The following is a 10,848-nucleotide window of genomic DNA, read 5'->3' on the forward strand; positions in this document are numbered from 1 at the left end:
ACATAAACAATAAAGTTAAATTATAAAAAGTATGCAACTATACGAAAAAGTGCAATTACAATCATGGAAATGCAGTTCACTATTTAAATCGTACCTTCAGAAAAAAAAGATTTACAAATGCACAAATGGTGTAATTGAGCATGAGCCAATCGGAGGTTGGGTGGTTAGGAGGATGGTTGTATCCTAGCCCACCCGAGTTCAAACCCTAAGGTTTGACATCTGTTGCATCTCCTAAAAGTGGAATATTCATTTAGTGGGAGGCAACGTTCCCGTCGACGGCGAGACACATGCGATGACTTCGTCAATTTCAAGATCCAACCCGCCGGCTCAGTCTTCCGGAGATGCTCATAGGGGTAGCATTTGCGTGTGTGCGTTCATAGGGGTGAGTGTATGCATGTGTATGTGAGCTTCTACATGTGTACCGTGCTTCTAAACAACAACAAATGAACCGATCGGAGAAAAGTGCACATAAACAATTTAAAAACTGCTAGCTATTTATATGCAAAAGAGACAAAATAAATACTACAATAATAAAACTAGGTACAAAACAAGGAAACTAATACAAACCATTTCAAACGCAGCAAGAAATATACTACTACCCCGCTACATCCAAATTTGAACAAGCTTGCGACATCAATTTATGGATGGTGGGAGTAATTCTCTTTATAGAAGCACTAAAATGGATTGTGGCTTGATGGTAAAGACCAACTCAACAAAGCCGCATGTACAGGGTTCAAAGCCCAAAATCTTTACATGTTTTCCCTCCAATTTCCCTTGAAAACAAATCAATGTGCAAACCTTATGTGAGAAAAATCGATTAGAGGTGTTCCATAAAAATGAAGGACTTAAATATTCCATGTTTGTGTGGAAGCAAGTTTTGCGAGTTTTGGCGCATATGTAAATCGGCAATAGCCCATCTGGAACCTACCATATACATACAACTAAGGGTATGCACAAAGGTGCTATATTAGAAATTCCACGTAGGATTGTTGTTGAGTTCGAGGAGGGAGAAACGGAAAAAAACTTGTTTCTTCTTCCATAAGAGATGATTTCTTAGCAACAAAGAAGAATATTTTTTTCTCGAATGTACGAGATGTATTATCTTATTCACATACGTTATAGTTTAATTTAATTTATGTCATAATATTAGTGGCATGTAGTTAGTTGTTGTTGCCGAGACAACATGTTCAACACCATGTATTTATGTTATCTAAATGACATGCAACCAGGGCCGGCTCTAGGATTTGGAGGGCCCTAGGGCAAATTCTATAAATGGGCCCAATTTAAGCTGCGTGCATGCTAGATGGGCTTAAATTTTTTTTTCTACCTTTTTCCTATATGCACTGTGACAGAAATAATGGGCCCCCGTTTTGGTTGGGCCCCAGGCCGTCGCACTTCTTGCCCTGGGCCAGAGCCGGCCCTGCATGCAACATCGCTGAACATGTGATCTAATGGGTGATCAGCTAAGACACATGGCTTTATCGAACCCGGTGTTTAACCCTGTGTGCTTTTCACTGCCGTGAGTTGTAGATTTTTGAACTGTCGATGAAAGACCTGTTGATATATATCCCTCGGAAATAGCATGGATTTGTTTATGCAACAAATGGTGGCCTTCCAAGGCTTACTTTCCTCTCACCCCTCTAACTCCACTTATGAACATTGTCAGTGGCCTTTGGTTTGCTATTGGTGGTGGTGGGATAAGTCTAATGTCATCCTATTTGTTTGCGTTTGGCTCCCAAATTGACCTCTTGTATTATTCACCAGTCAAATTTGCGATAGCCACCATGCATGGTAGGGCCACGGGCCTAATGTGGTTCCAATGATATTTGAAGTCGTGGACTGATTGGGGTCGTTGACCTGGACATCGCTGGTACTCCTTTCATAAGGGCGGGAATCTGTGGCGGCATCTAGGACGAAGAGGGCACCACCGAGGTTAAGTACGACTCGAGCCTTCCTAATCCCCGACGCTCCTCGGTTGCGTCTCCAGACCTCGCGGTCCTCACCGATAGAGACCGCTGCTCCTCGCAGGGGAGGCCATGTGGCCGGGATCCGGCATCCGAGTGAGCTCGGCAATGGCAACGCCGATGCTCTCCGTGAAGACTTCCCGGCCCCTCTCCCCCAGGTCGCATAGTTGGTGGGCTAGAGAAAAACGACATGTTTTTTTTTGCTACATGGACGTGTTTAAAGTGTTACAATAATCTTATTTGCATACGTTGCAAGTTTTTATGGTTTTTGGGAAACAATGTTGCGGATGGGTGTTACATACATAGAAAAAATTGCTACATGCCACATTTGCATCGGACGGACGGCTGATGTTTTGCATTTTTACAGCAGGCCGGGTAATGCGTAGCATTTGGCTTTACGTACGTTTGGATGGAGTAAATTTGTGCAAGTAAAAGTGAAGGCATGCAGTTAAAATGGCGTTCTGGGGTAATTAAATGAGTGGAGTGAAACAAGTCTGCGGACGTTGCGCCGGTCACGTTGCACTTGCACCGGCTGGCTGGCCTCGATCGTAGACGGTGGCACAACGGCATCTCGACCCAGCCAGCCCTTATAAAAACAACGAACCCGGCGAGCAAGCGCAACCCACACCGCACCACACCACACAGCTCTCGCCTTGCTTTCGCTTCGCGTTGCTTGCCGGCGCGCGGGAGCGATGGCAGATCCAGGGGAGGGAGTGGAGGCGCCGCTCCTCCCACCGCCACCGCCGCCTTCGCCGGTCGCCGGCGGCTCCGTCAACCTGCCGCGAGCGTGGTTATCGGTCAGTGGCCCGGCCCCTTCTCCTCTTCCTCTCCCTCCTTCACCACGTTACTTACCGGCGAGTGATCGAGGTTGCTGGCTTTGCTTCGCTTGTGCTGCGCGCGTGGTGCGTGTCGTCGGCGTTATGTACGCGCGCCGGCCGATCGAGGCCGGCTAGCTAGAGCGGATGTGTTCGTGCGCGCAGGCGCAGCCGTCGAGTGGATCTGCGCGCGCGCGCGTGCGTGCGTACACCGCGACGTACGCCGTCGCTCGCGTTTTGAATCTGCCTGCAGCTTCTCACGCGTACTACGCGTGGATGGTTCGATCGAGACCTGCCTGCTGTGTTTTGTTGCGCCCATGGAGGGATGACTGCTAGTGCTTGCGCTCGCTGACTCTCGTTCGTGGTTGCTCGATCTTGCCGTGCGCGCGCGCGCGGTAGATCGATCGATATATAGGGTGCATGCTGGTCCGTTAATTTGGTTTCTGGTCGATCGTGGCTAGCTATCAGCGAGCGCGCGCTCTTCATCTCGCTACCTACACAACACGGCTGCGCGCGTCTCGATCTATCTGTTCAGTTCTGTTCAACATTTTCTGCAGATTTTTGAAATGCATGGATCGATGTCGTTTGGCTACTTGCACTGCTGTTCAATAGCCAGTTGCAGTTGTGCGCGCACGGATCGGTTAATTGATGCATGCGATCGAGCATAGTTGCTGCTGTAATATAACATTAGCGCACCTTGCATTGCTGATTTGGAGTAATCTCTAGTTCCCTTAGCTTTTTATTTTTCTGTTCATGGCTACTGCTAGCTATAACATGGATCTTTAGTTGCATTGTTGATCAATACCTAGCTAGCTAGCTAGCTGTGCACGAACGGATCCAAGTATGGTTTGGATCTTAACTGAGTTGCCTGTTTGTCGTCAAGATGCACCCTATCTCGACTTGATCTGCTGCTCTCTCTCTGAAATGTGCGTGTGGGGTAGTATTGATCAATCAGTGGTTTCATTAGTACTGGTTACACATCCGCTCTGTGTTTTGGGGCGGTCCTGCAGTCCGGCAGTGTGCTAATCTCTTCCAAGCAAAACTTGAGACGAATTTGTATGTGTGCACCATCTGATGGAGCAATAGTCGATCAGACAGCTGGATCGACGTTGTGGTATTCTCGTCCGTAGTTCATTTCGTTGATTTGTGAGAATCTGGAGTAGTATTCTCGTGCGAATCTGCTTGCTATTTACATTATTGTTACCTGATCTTGATTCAGACAAACCTTGTTTCTGAACAAATGCCCTTGATGACAGCAAAGTATCTGCTCATGCGACTTGTTTATGGTCCTGCAGGAGACTAACATAATCTGGACAATCCTGAGCCTTCTCACCGTGCTGGTTATGTGCTCGATCGGGTGTCTGACCGTTGGCTCGTTCCACTACACTGTCTGGATCGCTGTCATGGCGAACATGGATGCTATGGCATGGTGGACTGCCGTGTTCACCTTCGCTGGTGACCTGACATCTCTGTTTCTCGTTTACTCTCCTCTGTGAGCATATTCTACTTCTGCCTGTCAACTGTAGCCAACTGTTTTATCCATCGTTGCACATCTAATACAACCAATTGAAATGAAATGCAGTAGCAGTTTTCTGGAGATCGCACGGGCAGGCAATGTGGGCGGGCGCACCCACATTGTCAATGTCGCGACCATCATCAACCGCAGCGTTTGGATCTGCTACGGGGCTATGCTGAAGAGCGTCAACTATTCCATCGTGCTGACAAACATCACTGGCGTCGCCTTCCACTTTGGCTACCTGACAGTCTACGTCATCTGCTGTCGCGGGCAGCGAGCTTTCTTCTTCAAATGGGTCGCCATTGGAGTGGCGTTTGCAGTGGGAATTGCTGGGGCCTGTTTCTACCTCCATTCAGCCGGCAGCAACCTTCCACACGTGTTCGGATCGTGCGGCCTCGTTACCGGCATCCTGATGTACCTTGCAGGAGCGGTGGAGAATATGGTATGTCCCGCGCATGTCCATCTCTTTGATCCAATACGTACGTCCAGCATTTTGGGATCCTATTTTCCTCAGTGATCGACATATATGGTTGGATCGATGCCGTTACTTTCAGGCCATGGCTCATTTGACCAACGGCGCTGAGGGCAGAACAGGATTGCTAGCCACATTCCTCAACGCAACGCTCTGGATGGTTTACGCTTGGATCATCGGCGATACCAGCATGCTAGTAAGCACTTACGTTCCGTTCGTTCGTCCCTCCCCTACGATACGATTACTGTGAGCCACCCAACAATTAAGTGTCAATTACATCGTTTGCAGATTCCTAGCGCGGCTGGGGTTTGCCTCTGCGTGGTCCAGTTTACTCAGCTCTTGGTCTATCGCTTCTGGATGCCGGCCGGCGAGCTGCAGGCGCGGCTGCTGAGCGCCTTCAACACAATGATGGCCAGGGCGCCGCTGGTGGAGGCACCCGGCGAGGGGCACAGCGCAGCGGCTGCAGCCAACCAGACCGCCCCCGCCGTCGCGGCAACCGGCGACATCAATGGCGGGCAGCCGTGACCACTGCTGGGCTTGGTGCATTGCCACCAATTCTAAGAGGGTTTCGCTTCTGTTGGAATGGATTTTTGTCACCTGATCAGCTACTTTTTGTCTTGTGTATCCGCTGTTCGTCGAGCGTACTCGTCATTAGCTCGTTTGTTGAGTAATCGTTGGATCAATTAATGCAGGGTGCTTTAGAGGCATGGGTAGAGCGCTGGGCATGTTTTACCGTACTCACTTGTTGACAGTAAATGGTTACACTCGATGGCAGTACATGGTTCCCGAGACAGTATTCCTGTGCATTGTGTTGTGCAAAATTTCTCCTAAATCCACTTTCCCCTATAGATTCTCGTACTCCCTCCATCCTAAAAGGTTGAGCACCACTCTTTTCCTGTCAAAAAAAAAAAAAGGTTGAGCACCTTATTTTAGGACACAGAGTAGCTTTTATCATAGTATTTGAATCCTCGTGCTGCTAAAGAGATACGAGTAACAAAATTTCCGTATATGCTGACAACGTTTCGCTTGGTTTTCTATTTGGTGGACATATGCGTAGATGTCAATGTGCTTGTAAGTTGATTCAACACATCACAATAAAACCACTTGTTTTTCTCTATATGGCAAAAAATAAACATGTAATATTCAAATATACAAAACAAGGAAAAAAGAATATCGACATATCTGCCAAAAAACATTATGAGGTCTGAAATATAATATGACAGTAATAGGAAAGTAAGGCATTATTTAGTACGCGTATGGCTTGGTTTTCTTCTTTACGTAGGAGTCTATAATCTAAATCTCGCCACATACAATAGCTAATACATATCAGCATGGCCCTAAACCACATACTTCCTCCGTCCACAAATAAGTGCATGCAAGAGTTTTCTAAGACACATTATCAAGTAGAGGGAAAATTGCACTGGGAAAATGAAAACCAACATCTATCACCTTTTTAATTATTTCTGCTTTAATGAGCTAAGAGCATGTAGAATTTAAAGATAACATGCTTTGAATATTATTGGATTTGATTTTCATGCGATAAGAGAGAATCAATTTTTACTACTTTAAAGTGCATTAGGAAGATAGAAGCTCTTTTATGGATAAACCACTTATTCAAGGACGGAGGGAGTAGGCCTGGTTTGATTTTTGAAAATTCACGACTGATGTATGCAGTCAGGGGGTCAGGTACACCATTCACTAGTGGAAAATAGCTTATAAATCGCGCTACATTAGTGTCGGTTTCAAATGGAGCAGCCACCAGTATATGTCTATTGGTCGTGTGCCCTCTCGAGAGACACCTTACTGAGAGACACCTTACTGAGAACCAACCTGTAGTTGTATGATTTGCATGGCAGTGGCAACCCTAGCCCACTAGAGTTCAAATCCCAGATTTGATACTTTGGTGTCTTATATAGGCGAAATATTCTTCACTAGGAGGCGATGTTCCCGTCGACAGCGAGGCGTGGTGACTTCGTCAATCTCAAGACCCGTTAGATTAGTTCCCTTTACGCAGTCTCTCGGAGGTGATCATAGGGGTAGGGTGTGCTTGCGTGCATTCATAGGGATGAGTGTCTGCACATATGTGTGAGCGTCTTTGGTTGGACTGTATTTTGCAACAAAAAAAGATGCCTTACTCCTATCTGGGTCTAATGAAACCAGCCCACCAAAAAATACTGGTGTTGCGGCCCATATGGCGTGGCATGGCTAAAATGGGCCACGCCACCAATATTTCACGAGCGGACCCGCAACCCTCTATTGGTGGTGGCCAAATGGGCCACGCCACTGAGCCATGTGGCGCACCAGTATCATCAGCCACTACCTCATCATCCCAAACCTTGCTCAGACCCCCTCTTCTCACTCGACCCACTCCTCTCCAGTCTTCGCCACGCTGCCGCTCCACTACTCTCCTCTCCGTCGCGACGACGCCCAACACCTATCCTCTCCGTCGTTCTATGTCGTCACCCATACTCTTCTCTCCTCGCCATCGACCGTCCAGGTCGCTGTAGCCTCGGTGAGTGGCACACCTCCATCTCACATAGATCAATATGAATGTGTAGTTGTTAACTAGATCAAAGTGTGTGCAAATATATATAATTTGCTAGTTAATTTATGTGAAATTTGTTATATTTAACGGTGTCGGAGATTTGTGTCCCCTAAGGAACAAGGGGTGTCTCCAAAACCCTTCGACATCGAACTCTGGGGGCTGACCACGACACTCTCTGGCCTCTCGGCGAACGGCAATGAGAACGACAACAAGCACAACAAAGGACACGGTGGTTTACCCAGGTTCAGCCCCTCGTGGTGAGGTAAAGACCTAATCCTGCTTTGTGTATTGATGGTTTAGCTTTCGTGAGGTTTACAAAGCTTTTTTGCTTCTCAGGGAGAATAAGACCAGATCCGATCAGGGTCTGATCTAGGGTTTCTCTGTGATTGAAAAGTGGATCGAAAGAGGGATCCCCTCTACGGTGCGGCCACTGCACCTTATATAGTTGTAGCTGCTCCGGTCCTCTTCTGGTGAAATATTTGGCAGAAAGGGATGCCACATAGCAACAAAATTAGGGAAGCCATACTGGCACACTTTACCCATGGAATTTGTCCATGTGCAGCTAAAGCTACGGTCTACCCTGGCGATGCGCTAGCCGCTAACGTCGTCCTCTGCTCCGTGGCACTGTCCAGAGCCTCCTTTCACCGAAACGGATTGCCTTGGGTCCATATCTTGGTCACCACGGTTCCTTGACCATGCTTTAAATATGCAAGTGGAGGGCATTCACTTATCCCTATTGTCGTCTTCTGACATGGCGCATTATCAAAGGCACACTGCCAGTTGGGGCCTCGCGAGGGTGCTCCACTCCGCAGGTTAAGTCTGGATCTCTTCTCCAAGGGCTTCCACAACTAGGTATTCATCTTCATGGGGATTCTCCGCGAGGAGGTTCCGTTACTAGGTCGAGAGAACTCCTGCCAGCTTTGCAGCTGGGCTTTCTGTCGGGGCCCAGTTATAGGTGGGCCATGGTATCCTGGTTTCACTGTACCAACAATAGCCCGCCGGGCACCCGGCCCGCGTGCTTCTTGGGGGCGAAGGAACGAGGGCCACTAAAGATCTGATCGGCCTGGCGGCACCACGGCGGGATCCTGGTCACGCTCTCCAAATGTCAGATTTAGTTGCCCCATTGGATATGGCATCCAACGCCCTATCTTGGTAATTTTTCCAAACACCTTAAAAGGAGCGCCCACAACGAGCGGTCACTTCATTATTCTTCACCGCCGTTTCTTCCACCTCCAATGAACACTCCTAGTTACTCCCACCCGCGCTTCACCTCTCCTAGCTTGCTTCTGCAACCAATGTCGCCACACCAAATGATCCCCCTAGTGGAGGAGGAGCTGAGGAGCCGGCGCTCAAGCGTGCGCAGCTCGCGTCGCGCATTAAGGATCCGGAGAGCCTCGAGAAGGCCCGCTACTTGGTGGGCATCGATCCGAATGAGTGTGGCAACACCAGGATCTGGCACGGCTCGACGCCCCGCCGCAGCCTCACCGCCATGGGCGTACCCCTTCCTCCTCCACGCCGTCACCGCGGCTCTGGTGCCAGCTCCTTTCTCCACCTTTTTTCTTGACATCTTGGAGCACTACCAGATCCGCGTTGCATATGCATCCCAACTCCATCATTATTCTTGTTGTTTTCACCTTCTTATGTCAGGAATTGTGTGTCATCAAGCCTTCGGTGGCATTGTTCCGCTAGTTCTACAGCCTTCGAACCTCGGCAGGCACCCTACGCACGGGTGGCTTCCCGTTCCACCATGAAAGGGTGTCCGTTCCCATGGGCTTATCAAAGAAGGTGGGGACTTCCGAGAGTGCTGGGTGGACATAGATACGGGCTCCTCGATCGAGTTGTACTCGATCCCGACGGACCCGGCGTGAATAGCTTCGGAGGGAGCGAGGAGATCGTCGGCCACGGTAGATTGTCTAGTGTATTCGGGGAACACGAAAATTGCATTCGAGAAACACATCTTGTTTACCCACGGAACAAGAATACTGCGTCCAAAAAACAAATCTTGTCTTCTAAGTGAACAAGAACATTGCATTCAAGTAACAAATGTGACGAGTCCAAATTGCAGCTTTTTTCCTTATAGTTTTTACACTGGCTGCATCAGGATTTTTGTATATTAACGTGCTACCTTTCTTTTCTTGTTTCGCCAGGATCCCGAAATTTTAAGGAGCGATAGAAATACCTTTTAAAGCTATTATTCTTTAGGATAAATTCACCAAATAGAAGCTGCAGAAGTGCTCTGAATATTTATTCACGTACCTGGTTGAAAATCAATAAAAGAAACGAGTGCCAATGACTTCAACGAGTAACAATACAGGAAGAACCCGCCTGTATTGATGATCGTATCGGGTGTTGGTGGATCCGCCTCGTCAAATACAGTCACCCCTGCAGACGCATCAGTGATCCAACACACAGAAACACGAGAACTCATGAAAACCTGACCCCTGGAAGGGATCCAAAGGGGGAACTAGCAAAGTGCATCGATTCAGGCAACCACGAGGATCCTTGGAGGCTCAAGCATCATCTTCACCATCACCATCGTCATCATGACCACCGTTGTGAGCAACATCTACGTCCATTTACCTTCATTCTTGTTGCAATCCCTAGATCATATTGTGGATTTGCACAAGTATTCATCTATCCATTTGTGTGCCATAGCAATCGTATTATGGATTACCTCCGTGAGTGAGTAATTTGCCTTGTTATTGGCGAGATGGAGAAAACCAAGCAACATTATGATGAGAAATAAAGCTGGGTCATTCCTTAATTAATGATCGCATGCATTAGTTATCTCTCTTCATATTGTGTGAAGTCAACCACATAAGATTTTCATTCGGGACGAGAGAGGGAACTACTCTTGGGTAGAGAGTGTTGTTGAAGGTGCTAAGTGACATGTGGAATCGGATCTTCATTTTACCTATCCAAGGTGGTTATGAGGAGTCTCACAAAACCTATCCATAACCACGGGGAAACCCTTAATTATAGTCGGGTTGAAGTGTCTGACTATCAATCGCTATGGTGGTTATGAGGGATGACAATTGATGGCTAATCTGTTGTCATCCATTTATGGAGCTCCACTCCATGTATACACATTAAGGAAGGGATAGATTATCCCAATGATGATTAATACCTTGCTAGCATTGTATCCACACCTCCCGAGAACACTTTAGCCTATTGTAGTTTCACCTAAAAACCTTCATAATCCACCCTGGTTGAATCTCTAGTTCTCTAGCATTTAGTTTACTTAAACACAAACACTCTCAAACACACTCAAAAACACTCATACTTGCATTCGTTTGTCCTACTGATTGCTGAAAAGCTTAGCATCGACTTTGAGTTGCCACGTCCTTTCGTTGATCCGATCGGTCTTGAAGATCGATGCCAGGTGGTCCAAGTAGTTGGCGGTGGGACATGGCCATTGCCTCCGGAAGAGCTCCTTGAGGCCGACTAGGGCTTGCCTAATCGACAACGCGGTCACCAGCCAAACGAACTCAGCCGAGAATGTATGAAGCGTGTAGTCTAGGATGATGGACGAAAAC

Source organism: Lolium rigidum, chromosome 5 (assembly GCF_022539505.1).
Source record: "Lolium rigidum isolate FL_2022 chromosome 5, APGP_CSIRO_Lrig_0.1, whole genome shotgun sequence".
NCBI lineage: Eukaryota > Viridiplantae > Streptophyta > Magnoliopsida > Poales > Poaceae > Lolium > Lolium rigidum.